Source organism: Neolamprologus multifasciatus, chromosome 22, assembly GCF_963576455.1.
Source record: "Neolamprologus multifasciatus chromosome 22, fNeoMul1.2, whole genome shotgun sequence".
Classification (NCBI taxonomy): Eukaryota; Metazoa; Chordata; class Actinopteri; order Cichliformes; family Cichlidae; genus Neolamprologus; species Neolamprologus multifasciatus.
Window position 1 is genome coordinate 4,673,737 of NC_140459.1, and position 26,435 is coordinate 4,700,171.

The window sequence follows — 26,435 nt, forward strand, 5'->3', positions numbered from 1 at the left end:
TGATTTTATTTTGGTGATTACAGGTGACTTCACTTCTTGTTCCGTATGTTGTAAAGCACACTCTGCAAAAGGAATGTATGTTTTTCCCTCCGGTGTTGCTGTCAATACAGAAAAAGGGAAAAGTAAGCAACAAACCAAGTGTGTGCATTATTGAGAGAACATGGCCGAAGAAGAAGAAAACTCTTCGAGCTCAACAGACTGGTTACCTAAATAGTGGTGCTGTCAGCGTTAATCTCGTTAAAATGACATTAACACCATAACCGCATTAACGTGGCAAATCTCCGTTAGCACGGATCGCCCTTGCGTGGGGCTGCACGGCATCAACACGTTAGCATGGTTAGCTCGTTAAAGCGTTAGCGGCGTGCAGCCCCACGCACACCCTATTGCAGTTATGGTGTTAGTGTCATTTTAACAAGATTAACGCTGACAGCACTGCTAAATAGAGATGACATAGATGATGATGCTACTGTGGACTATGGAGGGCCAGGAGTGACAAAATGAATTAATTAAATACATCAATAAATGTCTCATTAATGAATTAAAATAATCATATCGATAATTAAATGCCCATTCATTTCAACACTTAATAAATTATTTATTTCAAATTGTATTTAATTAATGACAGATTTAATAAATTATTTAATGACGTATTTAAATAATTCATTTTGTCACTCCTGGCCCTCTATAGAGGCCGGCCAGTCATTCATCCTCTGCTCATCCCAAACAGCCACACCTTTACCTGTGAAGCATATTCTAAAAACCTTAAATGTTGTTTGCTACATCGAGGAGTTTGTAGGGATGGACTGATCCTAGTTTTCTCCTGTTTGACTTTGTTAGGGAGGCACCTTATTGTTACCTGGTTTATTAATTTTAGAAATGTTTAGTAAATAATTCAGATAGTTTCCTTGCGTTTGTTGTTTTGGCATAAAGTCCACTGTGAACTTGCATCCAGCTCCTTCTAAGTGTTCAAATCCAAAGTTAAATAACATATTGCAAATAAATCATTGTAAAGTTGTACAAACTGTGTGTCGTGGCTGCTTGAGGTCTGAGGATGGATCACCTTTATGTTGTGGTCTGGCCACCCCTAGACATGCCATAACAGTTAGTAAAATGAATAAAGAGAAGGTTTAATAAAGAAAGAAATGCCAGCCCTGTGCAGCAAATATTCAATGAGATTTTTTATCAGTATCCCCCTCCTTCCTGTTCCTTCCTGCTCTCTCTTGGACTCTCTCACTCATTCACTCCTTCTCATATCGACTGATATGATTCATAGTTCATTACTTTTCATGACAGAGCCACTATGAGCCAGAGTCCTGTCCTCTGGTTTTGAACGCACCAGCAGAGCTGTCTCTGCTCTTACAGTGTGGAGAATAATGCTTGTATTTTATGCTATTGTGCACACACACACACACACACACACAGTGTATGAGAGAGGTAGAAATGAGCTCGGGTTGAATCACACAACACAAATGAAAGGCTTGTGACCATGAACTCCAAAGGGAGAGGCGGCCTGACAGCTGAAAAAGCTATCGTGACTCCTGTGTGATTCAGATTCTGCAGTGAAGGAGAAGGTGGTGTGAGCTAGATGGGCTACGTGTATCTGTAATATTCATAAATCATCACAGGATATTTTGTGAGACATCTAGAGATGTCATCATGAAGAAGCTCTGCAAAAGTCATTCTCTCAAAGCCTGAATTGCTGGATTTTAAACAGCAAGTCAATGAGGAGACATGAGTAGAATGGCTTAAAGGAGACTGTCCTCCACCAGAAAATGGCCACGATTTGTTCAACAGAGATGTAGTAATTGTACATTTTTTGGCCATTTCTGTGTGACTTGCCATTCACAATTTTTGCCTATTCCAATTTTATTTTTAAGAACTATATAAAGTATATGCATACAAAAATAAACTTTTCTTCATTGCACAATTTTATTTTCACAATAGAGTAAATTGGTAAACTTGACAATTTCTCCCAAACTGCAGTAAGTTACAGGATCGTCTCTCATCTAAGGCTACGTCCACACGTACACGGGTATTTTTGAAAACGCAGATTTTTCTATGGTTTGCACCTTTCGTCCACACGTAAACAGCGTTTTTGGTCACTGAAAACGGAGATTTTTGAAAACTCAGTTTTTGCATTTACGTGTGGACGAGAAAAACGGAGAAAACGCAGCGTCAAAGCTGTGCGCATTTTTTGACGTCACACTGTGCGCCACGTTATTGTTTCGGTGAAATGAATTTCTACAATACTGTTACTGTTAATTGTTCTCTCTGCAGTGTTTAAATGCTTACATATACACACAGTTACTGTCCCTCCACACATACCAGTCGGTTCTGCTTCTATTCCCCAGCTTTGTTTACTTTTTCCCACCGAGGCTTCTAGACTTCTGATTGGCCAACATTTCTACACGGTTAGGAATATAGCGCCACCTGCTGCTTTGGCATGTTCCTAGCAGCATTTTCCTTCACTTCTGCCTTTACGTGTGGACGGGATTATTTTTTAAAACGAAAACAGAAAATCTCCGTTTTCAAAAATACCCGTGTACGTGTGGACGTCGCCTAAGTTAAAATAAAGTGTCCTGCTACGGCAAAGAGGTCAAACTGATGAGCTTAAAATAAGCTGCTGAACACCCACCTTTATTTCACATTTTCATGATGATCCCCTATGTGCATGCTAACAAAATGTTAGTGTGTGGCTGTAAGTGTGCGTGCAGCTATTTGACTGCACCACTCTGAGTGATGCATGTGCGTGAAACGAACTAGCTCATAATTGGATCTCTACTCAGGGCAGAGATTGCTGTAAATCTGGAGATTCCAGTCAGTCTGTCAGTGCACGTCTATTGTTGAAGTGGCATTTAGTAGAGCCTTCAACTTTCAGCAGAGCTATGCACTCTGGTAACATATGAAATAATGTTGTCTAACATGTTTTCTTACAGCCATAATTTGGTTGTCGAAACTAGTTGAAGTGATTTCTGTAATAATTCGTCAGAGTCCGCTTGATCAGCTTTTGTGTCCTAGCTTATACTGTAGTGTGGCGTTTCTGCAGAGGAGCCTGTGAGGTCCCGAAAACAGGTTTTTTGACAAAATAGGTGTGTGGTTTTCTGAACTTGTAGTGATGGTTTCATTTAAATTTAGAGTTAAAATGTTCTGGAAAGTGAGTTGTATGTAAACCATCTGACTCAGGCACCTCCAGTTTCCAATTCAGTTCAATTCAAGTTTACTCATATAGCACCAAATCGCAACAACCGTCGCGATTCGGCACAACAATACAGAGAAAAACCCAACAATCATATGACCCCCTATGAGCAGCACTTTGGCGACAGTGGGAAGGAAAAACTCCCTTTTAACAGGAAGAAACCTCCGGCAGAACCAGGCTCAGGGAGGGGCGGGGCCATCTGCTGCGACCGGTTGGGGTGAGAGAAGGAAGACAGGCTAAAGACATGCTGTGGAAGAGAGACAGAGATTATCATCCTTTGCTAAAATTCATAAATATTTAGTTCAAAATGTCTGAACCATGGATAAAATTGATTTTAAAAAAAGTTTTAATTAAAAAAAGTTTTGCACACTTGAACGAGCCTTTGCAGAAAAAAAAAAACTGTGAAAAATTTGAGTTGTGTATATTTGTCACTACACAAATGATGAACAGATGGATCTTGAGCCCCTGAGAGCTGGATAATGAAAGTGAAAAACATCATAAGAAATAATCAATATGTTCCACGGTGCACAGCTCACCACTCGAGCCGTCACTGGGGAGGAAGAGCAGCACTAAGCAACAGTCCAAAAAAAAAAAGATTGAGAGAAAATGTAAGCAGGGAAATAAATAAATAATGATAACAAATAAAAACCAAGATGTTGTCTGGAAGGACTATGCCCTTGGTCTGTGGTCCATAGCAGAATAATTATTTTGTGCTTTTGAGATGCGAGTTTAAAAAAAAAAAATCCTGCTGACAAATAAGAAATTATTCATGCAGCCGGGCCTTTGATTCATCTGTGCACCAAATGCAAAAGTATTCTGCTTTTTCAACAAGGATAAAAATGGGCAATATATCACGAGAAACTCTCACTTCAGCATGTTATTCCATTCCATTTCTGACCTGAAACTCAAATCATCCTTTCCGTTGCATACTGCTTCCTCCTCTATTTGTCTTTCACCCCTCATTTCCCTTCTAAACTGTTTGTCTTTTCCTTCCCCTTCCTCCCACTTTAAATCGCATAAAGCTCCAGTTGCTTGGTTCTATTCTCTACCCAAGTCTATCAATTTCTGTCTTTCATCTTTTAATCTTTTGTTCCATCACTGCCTTGTTCCAGTGGGCTTTCTCGTGGTAAAGTAGGTTTTCATTTCAGGTGGTTTTAGTTTAACCCTTTAAAACCGGTCGGAGCGGGCACGCTCTGTTTTGCGTAACTACTTTTAAATCCCGGTAGCACTGCAACCACGTGAGCTAGCGCAATAATTTTTTTTGCATATGAAACCTGAGGAGTTGTACTTACATCTTATGCCATCAGCTTGTCCTAGTTCACAGTTTCCTTCCACATATAGCTTTGCAAAAACTGCATAAAAAGCACTTGCAGCAACAAAAACATAATATTCCAGAAACACGCTTTGCCGATCCGATCAGCTGTTTGTAACACTTCCTACGTTGGATTAGACGTCAGCGCGAACTATCGCATGTCCGCCATTACCTGCCCGAAACCGGAAGTGACGTCATTTTCGCGGAAATGTAGTTTTTTACCATCCGGGCCTCAATGAGCCTATACTGGTGTTTTTAAAAGTTATCTTTGACTTTATGACTTTCTGTGTCGTTTCTGGGATGCTGAGGACTCATATTGCACTGCTGGAAATAGTTTATTTTGATGCATATGCTGCTTTTTTGCAAATTTGCATTATAATATTTATTTTCATTTTTCCTGCAGTATATAAAAATTGGTGTATTTCAAAAATAAAACTATGAAGACACTCAAAATAAATTTCCTGTGGTAGGAAACTATTTTGTGCAACTTTTTTGTATTTACAGTTTTGAGGGATAAGCCTCTTAAATTTCTCTAACTAGAAATATATGTTAAAAAAACAAAAACGATTTTCATTTTTTTGTAGTTTATTGCACTTTTTTGCAATTTATGTAATCACTATGCACTTAATGCAGACATATTATTAAAATCTAGGTTGTAATGGTTGTATTGATGTATAGCAACTTGAAATGCTCCCAAAAATGGCTCCACAGCATGTAAAAATATAATATAAGCTCTGGCGGACTTGGTTCTATGGTAGGTCTTAAAGGGTTAACATAAAAACAATATGGTTGGTGTGGATTCTGGGTTAAACCACGTTTCCTCGGAAAAGTGTGCATTTTCTCTCATTTGATTAGAAGTGTTACCAATGCGCAAAATGTGCACACAATGGATGCCACAGATGTTACGTGTCCCTAACAAAACATGGTGTTCTACCAGCCTGTTCTCATCTTAGGGTGTCAAGTTACTATTGTGTGTACATACTCTGACTTTATTACTTGAATCTTTTGCCTGGCTTAGCTCTTTCCTCCACAAAGACAGCATGTAACAACTCCACTAATAGACCTCTGAGGGGGTACGAGTTGATATGAGCATCCACTAAAGCAGCACAGGTCCCCATTAAAGCATGTAGGATATGCAATAAACATGTTTCACGGAGGACATTCTGACTTGGCGCCGTGAGATTTATAGTGAACCATGACAGTGAACCAGGGTGCAGAAAAGGTGGGCATCCCTAAGTGAAATGCAGCTTTCATCTAACACACCTAATGTACCTGCGCTTTCTCTGCTGTGACAAGTCAAGATGTCTGCTGTGAAGAGGAAGCGCAGGAAACACACAAACGTGCCTCCTCACCAGCTTTCCTTTCAGCAGCAATAAGGACATAACCTGAATCACAGTAGTAGTGTTTTGGTAAACTGGCATTGTGATAACCCTCACACGAATCCCCTGCATCAGCACGGCCTTGCAGCATCATTGTGAAGGTCGAGGCTTACATGCTACCACACTCAGTCATAAATAATATATATTAAAATGTCAAATTAAGGGTGGAGTAATAAGTCAAAAATATGCAATCAATAAAACATTAAATAAGAGGTTGTAACGGTGTAATAAAGTGTCTTTAAATTAGTTTTAATTTGCATAATTATGTAATAAAGTGCTTGAAATGGAGCAGCGTCTGGGAGGGAGAGTAGGTCAGAGAGGGTGAGGGTGAGAACGAAGACAGGAAGTAACTGTTTGGAGCAAAGAGAGAGGGAAAGAGTAAAGGAGAGATGGAGGAAACTGCAGGAAGGAGGACAGAAAAGGAGGAAGGACACAAGGAGCTAAGGGGCAAAGAGGAAACAGCTGAAGAGAAGCAGACAGAGGAAACATGAAGTGATGGAGAGGCAGGGAGAAGCAGAAAGATAATTAATGGGGAAGAGAAAGATGCTGAGGGGGAGGAGGAAGGAGAGCGCTGAGAGCAGAGTAAGAGTAGCTATTTCAACATCAAACAGCATCGGGAGGAACTTAATGTTCCTTTTACAGCTTCATTTGCATGTTTATAAGCAGGAGTGGCAGCTCTTGTATTGGACACACACAAACAAAGCAGAAGGGCACACATTCATATTAGCACTTCGCCGCCATCATCACACTACCTTCATTAGCACTGATAGCGCAGGTCGCAGCAAGGATAACAGGGGAGTGCAATCACGCGTGAGAGTGTGACTTGACAGCTTTCACAGCGATGGCGGCAGAAGTCACAGGGCCAGAGGAGATCCGCTCCCCGTTACCGACGACTGGTAATTTAACATGCAGCAAATGCACATCAGCAGCATCTGCTCGGTGCTCTTCAGCTGAGGCGAGAAGGTGAGTCTAAGTGAGGCCTTCGATTCCTCACTGATTAAATTACATCTCAGGTAATGTGATTGTTAGCGGCTTCTTGTCCTCGTTGGCTCTCAGGCGGGCCGTCATTATATGCATACAGTGTGAGGTCATAAAAATGCCGCGATGTGTAAATGGCGGAAAAAGCCATTTCATAATGACACATACGAGACACAGAACAGAGGAGCTTCTAATACAAACATTTTTAAAAGAATTACTGCGATTACAATAACCTCTGAGTGAGCCCTGGAGCAAAGCTTTTATTACAACCCCTAAATTAGGCTCAAGCATCTATAAAGAAAAGATTAGTGCTTAAGAAATCCTGTAAAATCAAATAGCCAAGGCTCCCTTTCCCCTGCAACTTATTCCAGCTCTTTCACAGGGTGGGCTAGTCCGACGCCAGCACCACCTTAACTGGCTCCTTTTGATGTGTAGGAGTAACAGCGATCATCTGAGTTACGCCCGAACTCCAGCTGACTGCTTGTATCAGCAATCGTATCCTTTCTGCCATCACAGTTCATGGCGATAGATGAAAGCAGGAATGCAGATTGACAAGCTCTTCCTTCACTACAGCTTCCACATTACTGCCGATGCAGCACCGCTTTGTCAGGCAGTCTCCCGTCCACGTGTGAACAACACGCAGAAATACTTGAACTCCTCCGCTTGGGGCAGAAACTCATTCTCCTCCTAGAGTGGGCACTAGGGATGGGTACCGGTATCCGGTGCCATGATGGCACCGGTTCTGACATAAACGGTAGTAACCAGACCGAAAAGCAGCGCACATTTCGGTGCTTTATTTCGGTGCTTTTTTTTCCTGAGCTGTGGTACACTTTCTTCTTCCTTACATTTATATTGGCGGTTGGCAAACAGCTGAAAGGTGCATTACCGCCACCAACTGGTATGGAATGATACACTTTAGATTCTAGCCAATCATTTTACGTTTCCGGATAGTAGGCGGGTCCATGTACGTACGTTCTTTTAGAGCAGAGCTACAGATTAAAAATGGCCAAGGCGAAGCGGTCAAAAGTCTGGCTGTACTTCACAGCAAAATATGCAAACTCAGCAGCCTGCAACAAGTGCTTTAAGCTGATACTGTCAAAGAAGGTAACACCTCAAATCCGATGAAACACCTGGCGACGGATAGCGTTTTTTTTAAAAGCCGAAAAATGCGCCGTATTTGATAGCTTGCTGCAAGACCTAACACCAGCGCATCGACTGCGGGTGGGTTGCCTGTTATCGGACCCGGAGTTAGCAACATCCTCCAAAAACCCGAAGAGGAGAGTCCTGGCCCCTAGCCCTGCCAGTGTAGCAGAAATGATGACGGATGATGATGGCAGCAGCAGCCGTTCTTCTCTGCGTGAGTAGCTTAGTAGGCTAACCACGTTATTAAATTAATGCATGTAAGGTGAACTAGCAAACACCGTCATAGTTACATGCAGCTGTCTTCTTGTTTGATGGCAGATACTCCCTTCACCCTGGCCAAAAAGGCTAAAATGACCAAAGAAAAAGTGGAAAACAGCTAAACATGAGAGGTTTTTGGACAAAGTTTGTGTTTTTTCCATTGATTAAGCACTGCTTCCAGCCAAGAGTGATACCATAAATCCCCTATAGCTGCAGAAAAGGCTAACATTGTTATCTTTTTACAAAAAAACAGCTGAACATAAGATGTTTTTGGACCAATTTTGTGTTCTCCATTCTTTAAGCACCGGTTTGAGCACCGTTTAAGCACCGGCACCGTTTCAAAAGTACCGGTTTGGCACCGGTATCGGATAAAACCTAAACGATACCCATCCCTAGTGGGCACTGCACCGTTTTACAGCTGAGAAGCAGAGCCTCACACTTCCCATCCCACACTCTGCTGCAAAGTAAACGTGAAGTGAAGCCAGAAGATAATACTTCCGGAAAATCTCATGATAGTGAGCGCTTTACATAAAATATGTTTTTCTGTTCTGTTATGGTCTTTAAGTTTGTATTTATCGTCTTCACTTGTGTGTTGATGCATTCAAATGCGCAAAACACTCATTTTGTCTCTTCCATTTCTCCTGCTTCTTTTCATGTTTCCTCATATCCCAGATTTCCTTCTTTCCGTCCTTTCTTCCTGCGTGGCATCATTATGCATTGCGTCCAAATCCAATTATCCAATTTGCATGCAAAAGCGGCACATCAGATGTTTTTGTGAATGTGTTTCTCAGAGGAGCTGAGAAACACATTCACAAAGATGGAGGGCAGAGATGGTCAGAGTGGAAGAGATAGATGAATGGAAGGAAAGCTGGACAGAGGGGTGGGCGTGGTGGGGGGTAATTTAATAGGTAAAAAGATGAAAAAAGAGATTAACAAAAATCAGACACATGACAAAAGTTAAAAGGCGTATAAGAAGAGAGAAAGGGGAGATTTGTATAAGACCTGGAGAGATGGAGGAGCAGAAGAAAACATGATGGAGAAAGATGCAAACCAGTTGAATGAATGCTTCAAATCAATGAAATTAAATCTGAGTTCATTTTCCACCCAAATATAATATCAGAGAGATCAGAAAATTCTGTGAAATCACAAAAAATGGAAACAAAAGAATAAAACAAAAAATCCAGATTAGATTTGACAATACTGGATTTCAAGAGATGAGACAGGCTCTGTTGAAATAAAACGTCTCATTGTCTAAAGGTTATTTGTAAACCAGCTAGCATGAATTGTTATTGTAAATACAATCCATGCTTCACAAATGCTTTACAAAGAACTTCATAGCAGTAACAATCTTGCTATTGCAAAGTTGCAACTGATGTCGATAAAACCTAGTAAACTGTTAACTAGTAAAAAAACTTTCCTTTTTGCTAAAGCATATAGTTAGGGCTGGACCAGGTGACCCTGAATCCTCCCTTAGTTATGCTGCAATAGACGTAGGCTGCCGGGGGATTCCCATGATGCATTGAGTTTTTCCTTTCCAGTCACCTTTCTCGCTCACTATGTGTTAATAGACCTCTCTGCATTGAATCATATCTGTTATTAATCTCTGTCTCTCTTCCACAGCATGTCTTTATCCTGTCTTCCTTCTCTCACCCCAACCGGTCGCAGCAGATGGCCCCGCCCCTCCCTGAGCCTGGTTCTGCCGGAGGTTTCTTCCTGTTAAAAGGGAGTTTTTCCTTCCCACTGTCGCCAAAGTGCTGCTCATAGGGGGTCATATGATTGTTGGGTTTTTCTCTGTATCTATGAAGCGCCTTGAGGCGACATTTGTTGTGATTTGGCGCTATATAAATAAAATTGAATTGAATTGAATTGAATTAATAAACATTAAAAACAAAAATCTGAGCAGTAACAATGACTACCAGATATCATCAGTTAATTATTAATTAACAATACCTATTATAAAGTGTTACCACAAAGGGGCACAATTGCATAGTTGAATCCAAAGATTGTTCCAACACCTTACAGTAATGATAAAAATATAAAAAGAACAAAACGCAAACAGAAAACTCTACATCAACATAAATTAACCAGCTGCTCTTGCCGGCAGGCTGAAATGCACTACTGCATGAGTAATTGGCTACAGGCAGTCCCTACTGCTACTTAACTTAGTCCCTCTGCTTGTGCCTTGAAACTTCTCAGCATAATGCTGCCTCCTATTGATCTCTTAGAGGCTGTTTGTTTTCTTTGAAGGCTGTCAGGGGTCGGGGTGAGACGGTTTCTGACCCCCAGGCTGATATGCAGTCTAACCCCATACCCTGAATATTACCCACAGCCAAGTAACTTTTCTAAATGTTTATTTTTTTATGTACAATAATAGGATTGTTTATTGTCCCCCAAAAGGTAGTCCTATCCATAATATTGTCTGACACCAGTCGAGGTAAAAATAAGTTCAGCGATCAGCTGTTCCATGATTTCAGCAAGAAAAAGTTAGTGACAACATGTCTTTGTTACTCTTTTCTTTCACTGTATAGAGTACACGACCTCGACAAACCACAAGACGATACTGTGTATGAGCAAACAGCTCATTCACTGCTGCTGCTCTGTGCCGCTCAGTGACCGGAGCAGACACCGAAGGGCCTGCGGCGAAGGGACTGAAGGATGAGGCCCCCACTCCCAGGACAGCACTGCAACTGTTTGCTCAAAAAGTCACTGGTATGAGTCTGTGAGTGGGCTGAGCAGCTCCTTTAGTCAGAGACTGAAACACCCTCGCTGCAGGAAGGAGCGCTTTCGCAGATCATTCATCCCAACAGCAGTTAGACTCTAAAACTCCTCAATCACGATGTCGTAAGTCACTGGACACTGTGAACATCCACGGTCACCACTTCATGCATAATGGACCTTCCATGTGTACGGACATGTGCAGGTATATATGTCTGTATATGTATACATATGTATATTTAGTGTGTACATGTGTGTGTGTCTGTAAATAGGAATAGTAGTGGTACAACAGCTATATCAAGCTATATAGTTTATGTCTTCCATATTTCCAACTATATCCATAATCACATACTGTGTATGCTACCATTGTATATAGTGTATTATCTTACTTTTTTCATTGATTGTACTTATTTGTATTTTTGTATTTCCTTCTGATATCTGTACCTGAGCTGAGGTGACGCAAAAATTTCCCCGTTGTGGGATCAATAAAGTCTTATCTTATCTTAAACAGTGAGGTGAGCTGAAGTCTCATTTGGAACAAGTGTAAATGTTCAATCAATCAATCAATCAAAATTTATTTATATAGCACATTTAAAAACAACAGTTTTGATCAAAGTGCTTCACAAATTAAAAAATATATAAAAAAAAATAAAAATAAAATAAGACAAATACAACGCAAGACGAGACAAACATAGAAACCAACCAAATGATAATCAAACTATCTTACATCAAAGCCAGAGTAAAAAGATGGGTCTTTAAACGAGATTTAAAAGACTGAACAGTCTCAGAGGAGCGAATGGCAATAGGGAGGTTGTTCCACAGTTTAGGAGCTACGATAGCAAAGGTCGCCTCTGGTTTTCAACCTAGACTTAGGTTGCATTAAGAGCATCTGGTTAGAAGATCTTAGGGCTTTTATAGGATTAAACAAATGAAGAAGTTCTGTTAAATAGCTAGGGGCAGTGTTATTTAAGATTTTATAAGTGAATAAAATAATTTTAAAATCAATGCGAAATTTCACAGGAAGCCAGTGTAACTTGGTTAAAACTGGAGTCACATGGTCATGAATTCTGGCACCCGATAAAAGACGTGCAGCAGCGTTCTGTACTAATTGCAACCGGTGAAGAGAGGAGTGGGGGAGGCCTAAATAGAGGGAGTTACAATAGTCCAGTCTAGAGGTAATGAATGCATGAATAAGCTTTTCCAGGTCCTTGGGGGAGAGGAAAAGCTTAACTTCAGAAATTTGACGTAGCTGATAGAAACTGGATTTAACCACAGTAGATACTTGTGTGTTGTAACTGAAAACTCACCTGACCAAGTATTCAAATAGTTCAATCCAAGAAGCACAATAACCAAAGAACAAAGAACACCAAAAAACCCAAAGTGAACCTAAGAAAAAAATATATAACAAATGTAACTGATGCACCAGATTATTGTAAAAAGACAAAGACATTTACTTCTGAGAGACAAGCAAATTGGGTTTTGGGCAATGAAGAAACACAAAGGGAATGTGAATCAGTCTAATGAACAATGGGGAAAACACTGAAGGAAAAGCTCATATTGTTTAGAGAAAATGTAAGACGGGCAACTCTGAAGCCTGTGCTTTTATTTTTTAATGTACACCTAGTAGGCATCTGTGCTTATTATGTGTGCATTGTTTTCCCAGTAGCAGGGCCATAAATTAAAAACAGCTTACCTACAGCAAGTTCAAAAAAAGAAAAAATACCTTGAAAGTTCCCAAAAAAGGCCCTAAAAACAAAAACCCAATAAGCCCACTTTTAAAACACTGTGCTAATTTCTACAATTTCTAACAACACTGTGTATTTACTCATGTTGGTTGAGAGATGTTGGTTAAAGCAGTGGTTCCCAAAATTTTTTGCTGAGCCCCCCTTGTTTTACAAGAAAAATGTTCGCGCCCCCCCCCTCGCACGCACGCACGCAAGAACACGTCCTCCAAAGGCAGAGGCGTCACGGTGTAATTATTTTACATGTAGTTGTTTTTTTTTTTTCCTGTGTAATAATATTTAACATTGCTATCAATACATTTTTCAAAAAATCCCTCTGCAAAATGGGTTCAAAAACATAAACAACTGTTGGATGCTGTTTGTCCGTGATTTGAACCGGGGGAACAAATCGTGGCAGGATCAGCCTGATATTATTTGTATCCCGCTGTAACTTTACTGTATAAAGAGCTAACATCTCCAAAATGTCAGGAGTAGTTAGTCATTACAACAAGTGTTTGTGAACTACAAATCAAGAATGTGGGATACTGTTTGTCCGTGATTTAAACAGCCCAGCACTGCTCCCGACGAAGGGAAAACCAATCCTGCAGGGAGACCTACCTCGGCACTTGTGCAGGTAAAACCAAAGGGAAGATGTGCTTCACCATATTTTCTAGTCTTTGGCTTAGAATGAAGTTGGTTTGGAAACATATTCAGCTATGCTTCATCTCCTGCTTTGCGTTTGTGTGGGCGCCCGTGCTAGCAGTGTCCAAGCGTTGTTGTTGTTTTTTGTTTTTTTTCCCTTTTCATGCCGCGCCCCCCCTGCAATGGCTCTGCGCCCCCCCTAGGGGGCGGGCCCCACACTTTGGGAACGTCTGGGTTAAAGGAAGATGGAGTCCCTCGGGAAGACGAGCCAGTGTTTTGAAGGCTTGTCACATAATTGGTCAGACGATGAGGAGAGAACAGAATAACATTAGAGCCACCATTACTCCAGGCAGAACCATTAACAAACCCTTGGTATAATTATGCAGTAAATTTGACCCTCTGCTTTAAAATCCCCTAAGCGCCCTTTACCGATCTCATTCTCAGCTTGCCCTCTCATTGGTTATTCCATGTCGCTAAATTATTCCGACCGCCGCGGACGCGAGTCATGTAACTTTAACTCGACTCTCGGGGACACACTTCATGTATGTTTAAGAAGAGTCAGAACATGACAGGTCAGTGCTGACAGCGAGCGAGAGAGAGACGCCACAGAGGAGGACAGATATCATGACCTGAGCCCGAGTCCGTCTACTTGTTATTCAAAAGCAAATTTCAGGTTTCGTGTCAGTTCTTCAAAGCAGACATTTTGCACTAACGCTCAAAAACGAGGCAGGTAAGAAGCGAAGGAGGCAACAACATACAGAGCAAAGCAACCGCAGGCTCAGAAGAGCAGAAAGCTTTGCAGGGGCAAAATATGTTGAAGAGAGTTAAAGGCTGAAATGCTGGAGATCCTTTTACTCTCTTCTCGTGCTTTTACAGCAGCCCTGTTAGGTATGGCAGATTTCATGGGCTGAATGCAAGCTCAGACTCACACTGTTGGTGCTGTCCTAAGGAAATATAAAAAACTTCTCAGTAAAGGCAGACATGGCATCCATCCATCAACTTTTCAAACTGCTTATCCAATTCAAGTTCGCAGGAGGGATGGAGCTTATCCCGGCTGTCGTAGGGCGTAAGGCAAGGAACAGGGCAGGTTGGCAGTCTATCACAGGGCTACGGTAGACACTGAATGTTTGAGCACAAAGACACCTCTAAATATTAATGTACTTCTACTATTCCAAAAATATTAGCGTAAGCTCCACAGTATGGTTTGGAAAGAAGCCACACAGTGTTTTAGAGATTCTTGGGATAAAAACAGTACATGTCTGTTGAATTTGTTTTAAGGGGCTAAATTTTCTGTTCTGTTAGATACTGCATAGAGTGTGCACTGGAACTGGTGCATTGACCTACTGGCTTGGGCAATACTGGATGCCTAAACACCATCATGTATAATTCATGCTCTGATTTGTTTTGATTTCACTCACTGGTTAAGTTTAAATCCAAAAAACATGCTTTGTTGGGTTTACGAGAATCACCGTACAATCACCGCCTTGTACAGAAATTAAGACACCAGCAGCTCTGACAAACTGGTATAATCAGGTAAAAGATGGCGCTGCAGTGTGGTGAGGTATGGCCATCTGAACAGGGGGTTAAATGGAGGAAAAACAGGATTATTAGTCTACGCTCAGTTACTTGTCCATGAAAAGGCAAATGGTAATTGCTTGTCTGTGACCCCCAACCTCCAGTTATTTTGTGTCTCACCACAGAAAGCCCACACTACCTGCTGTTGTAGTTTATGAGGGAAAAGGTTGTCTTATTAACTTGTAACTGGCATGTTTCCTTAACAGATGCTGGGATTGTTCCAAATTCAGATCATTTAAACTCTTTTTTTTGTTCCCAACAAACAGTCTTGTTTTTGATGACAGAGAAGGACAACTATACAACCTTTGCAGCCACTTTGTTATATTACCAGCTCATAGTAAAAGCACACAGACCTGTTACAGGCAAGGCAGAGACAGTTTAGATAAGCCAGTGAGTCAGAAATATTACTGAAGCTCCTACATAAAGAGGGAAATGAGTTAGAAGCCAAGGAAACCAGTAACAGGTGGCCCTCTGCATCAGTAAGAGGAAAAACTAAACAGAGCAGATTAATGGCTGGAGGAAAAAAAGGGGAAATACAAACACTAGTACATGTAATGAATCTAAAGCAATAGTTCAGAGCCAAAACACAATTTAAAAATGGCTAAAACAAGACAGCTGCAGGAAATACCTGTTAGAAATGAATAAAAAGAAAAACAATTGTTATCCAGAGTCCATCCTTCCACAAGAGCACTCAGAGAGCACAACTACCCCCTAGGGGCAAAGGCTATGCTAAAGCATTGATGTTTTATGATGTTTTCATTACAGCGTGCTGATGTCAGCCTGTTTTTTTATTAAAATGCGATGACATCGACGTTTGTTATAGATCATTTATGCTGATGTTAGCATTGGTAGTATAGGCATCCCCAATGAAGGCATCAGTATTGTTTTCATAGATCATTTGTGCTAATGTCAGTGTTGGTAATACTGAAATCTACTGTTTTTGTGTCATTGTGAAGTCATACAATAGTGTATAAAAAAAACTGTTATAACGAGATCAAAGAAAGACAGAAAGTGCTCGTGTCCCCAAGTGACTCATATGTTGCTTTAAACTTTGTTGATGATCCAATGGAAATGAAACCTTTTTCTAATTTGTGTGACCCTGACCTTTGACCTTGAAGCATTACAGCTTCTAGAAGCGATTTCAGCCAATTAAGCTTCAATCATATGGATAAAGATACTCAAATAGACCATTTTAATAAGTGAAGTTGAGATTTTAATATGTATTCATGCAGGGTGTGATTTTGCAACACTGTGACATTATATGGCAAAAATTAAAACACCACCATCTGTCAATGGATGGATGGATGGATGGATGGATGTGTGGATGGATGTGTGGATGTGTGGATGGATGGATGGATGGATGGATGGATGGATGGATGGATGGATGTGTGGATGGATGGATGTGTGGATGAATGGATGAATGGATGGATGGATGGATGGATGGATGGATGGATGGATGTGTGGATGGATGTGTGGATGGATGGATGGATGGGTGGATGGATGGATGGATGTGTGGATGGATGGATGGATGGATGGATGTGTGGATGGATGGATGGATGGATGGATGTGTGGATGGATGAATGGATGGATGTGTGGATGGATGGATGGATGTGTGGATGGATGTGTGGATGGATGGATGGATGGATGGGTGGATGGATGGATGTGTGGATGGATGGATGGATGTGTGGATGGATGGATGGATGGATGTGTGGATGGATGGATGGATGGATGGATGTGTGGATGGATGGATGGATGTGTGGATGGATGGATGTGTGGATGGATGGATGGATGGATGGATGGATGGATGGATGTGTGGATGGATGGATGGATGGATGGATGGATGTGTGGTTGGATGTGTGGATGGATGGATGGGTGGATGGATGGATGGATGTGTGGATGGATGGATGGATGGATGTGTGGATGGATGGATGTGTGGATGGATGGATGGAGTCACACTGAGCTCCCCATGCCCTTTATATTGATGATATTTTACTCTGTGTTTTAATAAGATTTTTCCCAAGGTCAACTTTGATCTTAGGCACTAACATTGAAGGTCAAACTCGAATCCTTAGCAAACCTAGGTACGCCTATCCCCCAAGGCCTAATGTATCCTTGTCAAGTTTGAACACAGTCCATAAAAACTGTTGATATGTTTTTACTGATTTTCACATCCTGACTTTGACCTGATTTTCACCAAAATTCAACCAGCTCAAGCTGTTATTATTTTCTACCATCACACAAAATTTGAACATGATAGCTTAAAAACTGTGGATGAGAGACTGCAAACTAACAGACAAACAAACAATATGGACTTCATGCTGAGGATGACTTCATCTTACTACCAGGCACTAGTCAACCAAACAGAGAGCTGAGCTATAACACCAGGATCTGATTGTAACAGAAAGAAAACTCCCTAAACATGGTTTAAGAGTTCCATTTTCAACATACCTGCAACCAGAATGAGAAACAACACCAAGAAAAACTGAATAATGGATTGCAGGTGTTCCTTCAAATCAAGCTCTGAATGGAGAGCTAAAGGAAGAATCAAGGTCAATGCTGTGTTCAAAAGCACTACTCGGGCGAGGAACATATTTCTGAGAATTCCCCAGCACAGGACCAAAATAGTCCACTTAAGATGAATTTGCACTAAGGCAAACACACCATGTTATTTGATGTCTGATGTCTAGAAGAGTTCAAGGTTGCATGTTCATGTTTAAACAGTTTTAAGTGATATTTATTTGGGTTTAAACGGGTCCACCTTTTCTCAGGTGTATTCTTGTCTAGTTCTGACTCTCATCTCCCAGTAACCTTCAGATTGAAGCATTTTTAGTGACAATTACAGATTTATTGATACTGACTGATACTGTTGGGATATGTATCAATATAAAGGAAAGAAATAGATATAGAGAGAGGGAACTACAAGCGTTGAGAAAGTGCAACAGGAAAGAAAACCAACAGAGAGGAAAAGGTGGAAAGGTGTCTCACCCAATAATTAAAACAAAGAAAGTGAATATATGTGTGAGCCAGGAGAGCGAACGAGCCCTTACCAGGAAACTCGACAGATGGGAAGGTGACAAGTCGACATGTTGATGAGCAACAAGAGAAGGTGTGAAAAGGAGGGAAGGAAAGGCAGGGAATGGCAGATGAGAAAAGTCCCGATATTCCTCCATTACAGTTCCTGTCTTTCATTGCAATTGTTTTTTATTGAGAGGCATAAAGGTTGCAAAATCATGTGATAGCAAAAGCAATAAAGTCACATTTTACCAGTTTGATCGGATTAAATGTGTGTAGATTTCATCCTCAACATAAACTGTGCAAACAAGTCCCATCTCACATTACTAATTAGGATTTTATTTGACAGTAACTTTGGCTTCCAGCTCCCAGAGATCTCATCTGATCACATTTCCTGTTTCAGTTGAGTCACTGTGAGTCACTGGTACATCTGACAGCAACCTACATGTTTGTCACCTATATTTTTAGATTTATTTAAACTGTTTACACTTCATAAATGCCACTGTTAGCTATCGAGACTGTAGGTTTAAGTGTTAAATGAATATATACTGTCGTTTTGAAAAGGACAGTGAAATGCTTTAGTTAATGTAATCAGAAGCTCACCTGCTGTGTGATGGCGTGATCAAAAAATAACTAAGAAGATTTAATGGGTGTTGGAAATGTCAATTAAAGGACAAAGTGATGTAGTTTCTGAAATCTTGCAGAAGTCAGGGGGAGAGTTTAGAAGATTGTGGTTAATCAAGCTCACGTGGAGCGGTTATTAAAGAGTGAGATGGACAGCGAGCATGTGCCATGACACTCCTCCGCTCCAGATGAGCAGTCAGTCCCCCTGAGGGTTCGAGGTGACTGGATAAGCTTCGGTCTGACTCTTCCTCCTCCGCTGTCTCCCTTTACTCCCACCACTTTTGGCATCGTCTTCTTCCTGCTCTCCTGTTTGTATTTCACGTTGCCTTATTTCTTCCTCGTGCTCTTTTTTCCAGCTTCCTCCCCTGCTTTAAGTTTTCCCTTTCTCAGCCTTTTTTTAATCTACAACTTTTTTCCTATTCTGACCTTCCTCTTCGGCTCCATCTCATTAAGTTTTTGCATTAAGCTTTATCATTTCAGTGAGAAACAATACGCTATATTGCAATTAACGGCAGCTACTTATAACACAGTACCCATTTTCTTCCATCCCTTCTGCCTTCTTGCCTGCATGTTATGGCCTACATTCTGCTTGTCTGTGTTTCTATATTTAAGCTAATGCTTCGATTTAGTGAAAATTACAATATGCAATTTGAAAAACACAAATAGAACTGTCAAACGGAAAAGATGTGCTCCTTTACGGTGATTTTTCTTATTAGACAGAACACATCCTGGCTGTCCTATTCTGGTCCTCCCGACTCACTGTCTCCCTTCTGTCCGATCCTCCTCTAGACACCCCCCCCCCTTCAGTCCACACTTGTGCATTTTACTTATTCAGTTACAATGCACTGCAAGTCTCAGCTGTCTGAAGGCATTACATCCTTTTTAAGCCAATCCTTCCTACTTTCCCTGCATGTCAGATGGATGAAGTGGCTCTAATCGTCATGCTCAGAATGACTGGCTTTTACCCGGATTCACCTGGGTGAGTTTATAAAAAGCCAGGAGTTAGTGTTTCTTTCAGTCCTGCTAAAGTAGCTTTTCCCCCCTCATTAGTCTGGTAAAAGGATTCTGATTATTGGAAAAGGTGAAGTGACAGTTTTAAGTTTAGGCCTTTATAAAGTGAGGTTTAGGCTAATTCATTGGTATTCAGTTGCTGAGCAGGTGGCGATGTACTGCTTCGGGTACAAGTAAGACAAGGGACAGAGCTCGGCTATCATCACAGATTGAGTTGAGGATTCTCTAAGGGCATGTCTGAGCAAGTCATTTGAAAATGTACAACTGTAAAATAGCTGATGTGTGCTATCAACCCTTGTAATGAATGTTTTAAGTAAAAGTACCCAAAGGAAAATGTGAGGATTATGATATATTAGTGTTAATATAAAAGCAGCATTTAGCTTTTGTAATTGATGAAAATACAGCATACCTACTATATATCAGGTTTGGTCTGTAAAACCAAAAATTCTGCAATTCTGCTTCGTCCAACCAATAAGCAAACTCTCTAAATTAGAAAAATAATGAAAATGAAATGCTCCAAATCCCCAAATATACAGTATACAGTTATTGCATGAAAATGAATTTTTGTGCACTTCTATATAGTCTCAACCTAAGATCTCCAAGTAATTCATTCAGTACTAATGTATGCTGTTATGGCCACCTGCTTAACCTCTCGAGGCAGGCGTTGCCGATTTGCAACAGTTAAAAACGAACAACCTGATTACCCCACATACATATTTTATGAGTTTTTTTTACTCACAAGTACCACTGCAGGACTTGGTTGTGCATTAGCAACAAAACGTTTAATTTGAGCCTGAGAGGGTTAATATTGTGCTCTGACTCATTGACTCCACAAAGTCCCCAAAGGTGTGCTGCGATATCTGCCACCAAGACGTTAGTAACAGATCCTTTGAGTCCCATAAGTTGCGAAGTGGGGGCTTCGTGGATTAAAACTGTTTGTCCAGCACATTCCACAGATGCTTAATTGGATTGAGATTTGGGGAATTTGTGAGCCAAGACAACACCTCAAACTCACTGTTGTTCTCTTCAATCCATTTGTGAACCATTTACATTCTGTGGGATGTACTAATCAGTGTGTTTTTTGGGAGTCCTCTGCATAACCCATTGTACAAGGCCACTATGTCAATTCAAAGATTTAAAGATATTCGCCGTTTCTTGCACTTTAATAACAAGAGGACCAGAGCCTACCGACTGAAAACAAACCACATGGCAGCTTTCCGCTACATATGGGGCCTGTTCCTGGTCAAGTGCAGGCAGAAATTCATCCTCAGTGATTGTGTTACAGTGGATGAACAACTTGTGCCTTCCAGAAGGAAAACCAACCTTCTGCAGTATATGCCGAGCAAGCATACAAAAGTGATACAACTGATACAAAAACTGCAATTTCTTAAAATTAATGAATAAATAAATAAAAATGCAAAGGGCCTTATGTCACAAACATGTTTTATGAGGAATACCTCAAATATGAAAATATTACAACTCTTCGTTTTAAAGATTTTGAAGAATAAATACAGAGTTTATAGCAAAATGCATTGATTTGATTTGGGGTCATTTTTGACCCCACTCATGGAAGAGTGTAGGTAATGGTAGGTTGTGCATCCAAGGGTTGAGTCCCATAAGTTGCGAAGTGGGGGCTTCATGGATTAAAACTGTTTGTCCAGCACATTCCACAGATGCTTAATTGGATTGAGATTTGGGGAATTTGTGAGCCAAGACAACACCTCAAACTCACTGTTGTGCTCTTCAATCCATTTGTGAACCATTTACATTCTGTGGCAGTGTGCATTATCCTGCTGCAGGAGGCCACAACCATCAGGGAACACCCTGAGAGGGTATATACGGTCTGCAACAATGCTGAGGAAGGTGCTACGTGTCAAAGTAACATAACGTGGAAGGCAGGACCCAAGGTTTCCCAGCAGTACACTGCCTCTGCCAACTTGAGCTCTTCCCATAGTGCATCTTAGTGTCAAGTGTTCCCCAGGTAGGCGACGCACATGCTCAGCTATCCCCATTGCTCTGTGGTCCAAGTCTGAAGTTCATTGTTGTTGCAGCCATTGTTGGTGCTTTTAACAGGGGACAATGGTGAGCGTGGGCACCCTGATTGTTCTGCAGCTTTGCAGCCCCATATACAAAAAATGTAATTAGCATTACATTTTTCAGCTTTTGGAGCTAAAGTGGCTCGTGTGTTGGACTGGACAGGCCAGCCTTTTCTCCCCACGTGCATCAGTGAACCCAGTGGTGGTTCACCACTGTTCCTTCCTTGGACCAGATTCTTCCTTTTGCCAGATATTGATTCCTTAATACCAGGAACACCCCAAAAGAGCTGCAGTTTTGGAGATCCTCTGACCCAGTTTTCTAGCCGTTACAATTTTCCTCTCGTCAAACTCTTAAAGCTTAAATCTCTGCACTTACCAATTTCAGTGTTCTTTACTTCACCTGTCAGTACTCATAAGGTTATGTTTGATCAGTGTATATCTGGTTAAATAGCTCAGTGCGTCTGACTGATAAAAATAGTAGATTGCAAAGAAGCCTCTATCATTTGAAGATTTGAAACTGTTAAGTAAATAAAGATTGCAACTTCATACTTCAGTAAAGCATTTAAACCACTGTAACTGTCACTTACAGTACTGTTTACAGCACTGTAATGTTTAAGCGCTGAACTGTTTGTAAATTGATTGACAAACCCATAGCCTGCAGGTGCATTTTCTCAGTACTGTGTCTTTAAAACAGACAGCAGTAGAAGACTGTACAATGGTCAGGCACTAAGACAACAGCTGCTGAGACTGAGCAAAGAGAGGGGAGCAGAAGATGTTTGCAGCACTTTACTTCACCTCCTTTTGACACACCTTGAGGGCTTAGGGACTCACAGTAGACTAGGAAACTCCCATCTGCTTTTAATACTATTCAGCCAAATATTCTAACCCAAAACATGTTGAGTGTTTTTATTCTTTATTATTCTAAATAGCAACAACTGCAGAAGCCAGAATGCAAACAGGCATATCCTTAAATTTGAAGACAACACTGGCTGTAGCTCAGGTGGTAGAGCAGGTCATCCACTGATCGGAAGGTTGGTGGTTCGATTCCTGGCTTCCCCTAGTCTACATGCCAAATATCCTTGGGCAAAATACTAACCCTAAATTGCTCTCCGATGCATCCATCGGTATGAATGTGTGTGAATGTTAGCTATGAAGCACTTAGAAAGATGTGCTGGTGTGAATGGGTGAATGCACAAGTTGTGTAAAGCGCTTTAAGTGCTCAGATGAGTAGAAAAGCGCTATATAAGAACCAGTCCATTTACCATTTACCAACACAGTCATCATCACGCTTAATACTGATGTAGATAAACATCGGCCGGTGGTGGAGAAATTTGTCCAATGAGTGACCAAACCCACCAACGGCTAAACACTGAGAACACCAAGGACATGGTTATCAAGTTCAAAAAGTTCTCTCACCCCCATTGAAGACCAATATGAAGTGTAGATATATTGAATTGGTGGAACATCCTATAATATAAATACTTTGAATTGGTCATTGATAATAATTTGATGCCAATGTGGAGGCAGTTGTTAAGAAGCGCTATCAATGCCTGTAATTATTGAGTAAGTTGCACATATTTAATGTAGGTAGAGAAATGACGACTCGGCTCGGTTTGGAAATGTTAGAACCAAAGATAGCACAACAGGCAGCAAAGTAACAGGCCTCCCACAGAATCCACTACCTGCAATATATGAGCTGCAGGTAGAAAGACCCGAGCGACTGCTTCCTTCAGGCTGCAGATACAGAACACCATGAGTAAGTGTAATAAGACCAAAAAGACTTTGTTCCCCGTGCACTTGTTAAATCAGTTTATGTTATATCTGAACCCTACCGTCATGTGTTTTTTATAACTGCAGGACTATGTCTTATGATTTAGTATTGTTTTTATTTTTGGAATATATATATGGATGATTTCTTGAGACCTTTCTGTAAAACTAATTTCTAGTCGGGACAATAAATCAATAAATAAATGAATGGAAACAATCTATACTAGATTGTTTTCTTGGCATTTCACACATGACTTGTTCTCCCCATCGTGCCGTTAAAGTTACTCATCACACTTTCTGTTTAATTGCATCTGCTTTGTCAGCATCTTCTCAAATTTTACCATTTTAATAGATTAAGAAATAATAATAAAAACATTTTTAAATGGGGCATCAGGCTGAAAAATTGTGTAACTTCCCACTGTTAGTAGGGAATGCTGCACTCCAGCCAAACACTAGCTCAGCAGGACCCTGGCTGGCCTCCATGCTCCATGTGATCTAAAGAAAAAAAACTGGTTCGCAATCCTCAGAGGTAGCTTTTTCCAAAAATTGCATCCTTTGTCAAAATTATCAGAAGACACTTTGCACTTTGGAATCATCATCCTGTTGAGAAGCAACAATTTACCCACAAACACGTCTCGACTTGATCATTTTGGATGTTGCCAGAAGTGATGAGTGAAGGGTGCACCTGACTGCAAACTGCATGCTTATACAGGAGTAATCACAAAGTACCCACAAGCTAATAATAGATGCCTTTCCTTATATTCCAGTTTGCATTGACAGGGATGCAAATTTCCAAAATGAACATCATGTTGTATTAAATAAGACTTAAGGAACTTGGCTTTAAAACAAATTCAAATCAATGTTTTAACTTAGGTCAAAAGTCAAGTGATAAGTAGGGTAATTTTCTCTTTACAGACCAACTTTTTTTGCAACAGGCAGGGTCAAACCGCGTTGAAAGACTGCACAGGGTTAACATTTCCGAGTCTTTGGTATCAAGTAAACTGAATCTTTTTGCTTGTAGCGTTAACAGAAATGTCACAAAGCACTTTACCAGGAAAGTCCGCTTTGCTGTCATTTATCTGAATGCTCTGTACCAATGTAGTGCAACGACTCTCCAGATAAAACTCTTAAAGTCAAATTCATGCAGGTGGTTTGACAATAAAATGGCATTTTTTGCTGAAAAACAAATCTTTTGACATTGTAAATACTCTTTATCTCAAATGCGTATCTTTGAATAAAAGCTAAAGTCTTGCTTGTCACGGCATCTTTTGAAATGTAGTTTATTTCAACTTTTTGAGTGAGTTTACGGCACTGACTGAATGTCATCGTTACGGCTCGATCTGTTGTGCCGTACGCGTTCGCATTCTGCACTGCTGCTGTTGTTTGCAATCTGATGGCTGGAAGCTGCAAAATGATTTCCGAGCAGACAGCCAAATCACCATCATCATCGTCGTTATCGCTGCCTTTGTCTGCTGTCATCTACATCTTCAATTTACTCTCTCTCTCTCCCCTCATCCAGCCGTCCTCTCGACTCTCTTCCAGCTCTGCCTGCCAAACTTCCATCTCACACGTTCCCTTTCTTTCAGTCCCCTCCTTTTCTTCTTTCTCCACATCCTGATATTTGTGTGGCAAAGTCTGTCTACACAAGTGAAGCTCTGTAGCAATAGTTGTGTATTATGTGTTTTACTCACTTGTCAGAAACACAAAGAGTAGAAAGACTGACTAATGGAGATTGTTATGAAGCAAAAAGGCTCCAAAACGTCCTTTTTCTCCACCTGATTTTTCATAGAATGAGAGTTGGCTGAATGCAGCAGTGGAGTGGGAATCTGGCATACCGCGCATTTTCCCAGTGGGCTGACGCACTTTTGGGCCAATGGGCTGGCTTTAAGGGCCCCTGTGCAGCTGTCGTACAAACACTGACAGCAGCCCATTCGATCATTTTCATTACTGACACTGGATTGCTATGGAACGCCAGGACTGCCATAATGAATTAATTAAATACACCATTAAATAATTAATTAAATGTGTCAATAATTAATTAAAATGGGAAATAATTAATTAAATAAATAGTTATGACACATGTAATTAATTAATTATTGACACATTAAATTAATTATTTATTGACACATTTAATTAATTATTTATGTATTTCACATTTTAATTAATTATTGACACATTTAATTAATTATTTAATGATATATTTATTTATTTCATTTTGGCAGTCCTGGCGCCTGGCTCTCATCATGAAATAATTTTATCTGTCAACCTCACCCATCAAACTCAGGGGGCGGGGTTAACGCTGCCCATGCAGCTTGTCTAACATTTGATTGGTTGCCGTGCAAAGTAAGTCAAAACAGGTCGATCCTAGATAATCGATTGCTTGTGTAAACTTGGGGCAGCCAGGTATCCCAGAATGCATTTCAAATCACAGGCAGCAATGTTGGTGGTGTAGTTTTAAAATACCCCGTTTTTCTGTCACCAACTACACTTTTAACAGTGTTTTAGCCGCGAATGTCGCGCTGTAATCTTCACATGTCGGGTCAGGTTGTCAACATAGAACATGTTTGCAAAGGTGCTCAGATGTTTTCAGAGATTTCAGTAGCTCTGCTAACAGTCAGCATGCAGAGTGCACCGAGGGGGTTACGTTAACCGGTTTGTTTACATATTCCACTCTCCGTGTTCCACGTGTTGCATTCGCAGATTCTCATTTTCACCGAACGATTGTCTCTTTCCACCTGGTCTTGTGTCTCTGTGCTTCTGTAACATAAAGAACGAGCTGACATTTTTCTCACGAAACCAGCGATCAGCTCAACAGACCCTCAGTTTACCTGCATGCATCCTCCTCCTCACCTGTCAGCTGTTCAACACCTGCTGCTAATTCAAGAAACACGCCCACGTTATCTGGTGATAGTCACAGTTTAACTGGGCAGCCGGTGCTCGATATTACGCAACCTCAGCACATTTTTCTGCACAAGATAAGTAAATATAGTTTTTCCCGAGCGCAGAGCTGCTGGAGCTTGTTTCCCCACAGAGCACTTTATAGGCGAACCCACTTTATCCGTGGCT

At 40.8% G+C, this 26,435-nt stretch overlaps 1 protein-coding gene and 1 long non-coding RNA gene across 3 annotated transcripts in view; both read right to left on the bottom strand.

Moving 5' to 3' along the window:
• Positions 1 to 26,414, bottom strand: part of LOC146492693 (uncharacterized) — a 29,004-nt gene extending 2,590 nt beyond the window's left edge. Inside the window, exon 1 of the long non-coding RNA XR_014871896.1 lies at positions 182 to 26,414. This is a non-coding gene — a long non-coding RNA (uncharacterized LOC146492693). The remainder of the gene's footprint in view (positions 1 to 181) is intronic.
• LOC146492689 (uncharacterized) overlaps positions 1 to 26,435 on the bottom strand; it is a 246,327-nt gene that overhangs the window by 136,437 nt on the left and 83,455 nt on the right. The window lies entirely within an intron of this gene.